Here is a 4,031-nt window from a genome sequence, read left to right on the forward strand (position 1 = left end):
TATTCAAATACGTGATTTTATTTACAAGATTTAGGTTTTATTATAAATAAAATTTTATAATTCAAAAAAAAATATAATAATAAAATAGTTAAAGGAAAAAAAATGATATTAGTAGGATGATTACTAATTGTTCCGGAGTACAATAATTATTTTGGATGTCCTGGTGGAGATCTGGTACTGATGATGTCTTCGTGTGACAGCCGATCGTAGTGTAATGATTAAAATTCAAAAGTATTCCTTCATGGGAATATTATTATAAATTATTCACTTACAGTAGGCGTACTACAGCCGATCGTAGTGTAATAATTTAAATTCAAAAATATTCCTTCGTATGAATATATCCTGATGTGGATATATTCCTTTGTATATTATTATAAATTCAAGATATTCCTTCGTATGAATATATCCTGATGTAGATATATTCTTTGGTATATTATTATTATTATATTATTCACTTACAGTAGGCGTACTACAGCCGATCGTAGTGTAATAATTAAAAATTCAAAAGTATTCCTTCGTATGAATATATCCTGATGTGGATGTATTCCATTGTATATTATTATAAATTCAAGATATTCCTTCGTATGAATATATCCTGATGTAGATATATTCCTTGGTGTATTATTATAAATTATTCACTTACAGTAGGCGTACTACAGCCGATCGTAGTGTAATAATTTAAATTCAAAAATATTCCTTCGTATGAATATATTCTGATGTGGATATATTCCTTTGTATATTATTATAAATTATTCACTTACAGTAGGCGTACTACAGCCGATCGTAGTGTAATAATTAAAAAATTAATATATTCCTTCGTGTCAATATATCCTTATATTGATGTATTCCTTTGTGTTTTAATTAAAAATTATTTCATTTGCAGTAAGCGTACTACAGCCGATCGCAATGTAATAATTTTAAATACAATATATTCCTTCATGTGAATAATTTCATTATATCGAAATTTTTCTATGTGCAACTAGTGCTAATTTCAACTTGTAATCCCCAGGTGTATGTGCCAGGTGTAAAATATTTTACAAGTCAACTCTATAAGAAAAATGCGCATCTTATATACGCACTCGACCGAGCTTTTTCGTAGCGTATCATTTTATTTACAGCTGATCTCACGTAATTCTTGTTAATTTTTGCCGTTCTGATTTTCTATTTCATGTTTGTGCGGTACTCAGCTTGTGCATTTAACTTCTCTTTAAGCTTCTCTTACGGCGAATATTTTTGACAGTTCTTGTTTTCTTATGCTAACGCTGCTTTGTTTTGATTCTTATAAAATGTGTTTTAAAGCTACATTCGATCGGTGGTGGTTTTTATTTTTTTTGTTTGTTACAAAAAACTAAATATTAAAATTGCAAATATTCAACAATTTACAACATACATAGAAATAAAAAATATAATTAACAAATAAATAAGGTGAGTTTATTTTTCATTTATTTAATTATATTTTTATATTTCATTTCGATATCATTTCAACTTAGTTTGAGGTGTTATTAAGGCTTGTAAGCGGTTTGGGTTTTGGTAAATTGTTTTGACTAAATATTTTAAATATTAATTAATCTATTTAATTCCAGATATTTGCAACAGATATTTCCAGATATTTGCAACATTTATTACCAGTGAGTTCACTTTTCCCAAGTTTAAATATAAATATATAAAGTGTATTGTTTTATAAAAAACTGTGTTGTATTGTTGTGTTTTAGTTCGTGTTGTTATTGTTTTTAGTGCACGTTTATGTAGCGTTTATGTAGGTGGAAATTTAGTGTAAATTTCCATCCTTACAAAGTTTTCCTTAGTTAGCTGGTTTTGTAATTCTGTGAGTTCCTTGAGTTGTGTTTCTACATCATTTGGTGTTGTATTGAAGATTTTCTGCATCTCATTAATGTTTACAACTGTTGATAAATTTCCACATCGTGGAAATGACGTGGATACAGTGCTGGAGATAAAATAGTGGCCATGTATGATTATTTCTGCATTTTTTATGATGCACGTAGGTCCAAATGTAAGCATTCCAGATCCTATCAATGAGAACTGACTCAAGTAGGTCTCACAACTAGCTGACATCAATGTTTCAAATTTTGTTGCGTATAGCCACTGGTTCGGGTTGTGTAGTTGTTTCAATGCAATATTTTCTTGAAGTTTTATTATATTGCATGTTGTTGACTGGTTACCATTAAATAGATTAATTTCACATGAATGTACCGATGATGCTATACCTAGCCTTGTTTGTTTATTAGCGCAAATGTATATATTATCCTTGGTTAAAAAACATTCCCGTAACTCATGGTCGTTAAATGGAATGTACTGATCTCGAACAGTGTTGGTTGCCAAGTACTCCACTTCAGTTTTGATAATTATTATGGTTTTGTTTATTACAACCGGTATCGGTGTTGTCTTGAACAATTCAAATTGCTGCTTATCTAGCAGTGGTAGTTGTATTAAAAATAATACATGCTGATTTTTAATTGTTGACTTCACTTTCATTAGCTTGTAAAAATCGGTCAAATTGTCTTCTGTGAACGGTAATGTACGCGACGATGGTAAGTGGCCTTTGATTCAGTTAATCTCCTTTGTTAATTGATCAGGAGTTAATAGCAGTGGACTGATTTTCCCATGATGTGTATCTGTAAGCACATCAATTATCTCCGACTGGATGTGTTGAAGATTGGATACCATTAATGTGAGTTCTGCAGATAATGAAAGTAGTAATTGAGTGACATGTATCTGTTCTGTTGCAGTTCCAATTCTATTCAGAAACTCATCAACCTCCTTTTGCAAATGATTCATTCGGGACTGCATGGTAACTTCATCTCGTTTGATTATATTTATTGTGGAATCGATAATAGATGTTTGATTATGAATTAATTGCATTGCATAATCATCTCTACTGTTAAGTAGTCTAAATCAAGCACTCCGAATAAGGTGTGTGCAATATTTCCTACTATGTTAATTGCAGCTCGCTTGTTCCGGCTTTTATATAATAATGTTTGGTCTTGCAACAATTCATCTCTTACATGTTTAAAATGAGTATAGAGAGAAGTACATGCTGTATGTGTTTGCAATTCTGAACATAAACGTTTGATGGTTTTAGTCCCGTTGTTGAAGGAGTCCACTTCGGTCCAATATGGATGAAGATCATAGTAAACAATCATTTTCCATTCTGTCGTTGCTACTTTCATCAAGCCAATGGATTCAAAGTATATTCCTAAATTATTGTCGAAACGTGTTACATTCACTGAATTCCCTAATACCAATGGCAGGAATAATAGAGATAATAACATTGTGCACAGTAATGAATTAGGCATTGGCCGTGAATACTTTTTAGGTGGCTCGTCTTGATCTGTGCCTTCGTGTGGTGTTTTCGAATTCGCCTTTGTAAAACCTTTTGAAAGTTGTTCATCAGAAACAAGAGATTCGTTATCGGATGGAAACAGAGGCGCTAGTCTTGTCAAAGGACGTCTTAAAGTTCCTCACGAGAGTTCCTTGTTCAACCACGCGAACAAGACCGTCATCTCCCTTATATACCTTTGAAATACGTCCAAGCGGCCATTTTAATGTAGGAACATTATCTTCCTTGATGATTACAAGGGTACCTTCTTTCATATTTGGATTGGCTGCTTTCAATTTGTGTCGACATTGTAGTTCAGTGAGGTACTCGGTATTCCAACGTTCCAAAAAGTCCAATTTGAGGCGAGAAACTAATTTCCACCTTGTCACCAGATTTATATTTCCTGATTGGGCCTTTGCATCTGCCATTGCTGTGAGTGGTTCTCCGATTAAGAAATGACCAGGTGTTAGGGCTGACAAGTCATTCGGATTACTCGACATAGGTGTCAATGGTCGAGAGTTCAGTATTGCTTCAACTTCTAATACCACAGTCTCTAGTTCCTCATATGTTAGTGACGTGGTCTTAATACTTCGTATCAATAAGTGTTTTGCTGACTTGACTGCTGCTTCCCACAGTTCACCGAAGTATGGTGCACGAGGAGGTATAAATTTAAATGTTATTCTTCTTTCATTAC

The sequence above is a fragment of the Teleopsis dalmanni genome, chromosome 1 (assembly GCF_002237135.1).
Source record: "Teleopsis dalmanni isolate 2A chromosome 1, ASM223713v2, whole genome shotgun sequence".
NCBI lineage: Eukaryota > Metazoa > Arthropoda > Insecta > Diptera > Diopsidae > Teleopsis > Teleopsis dalmanni.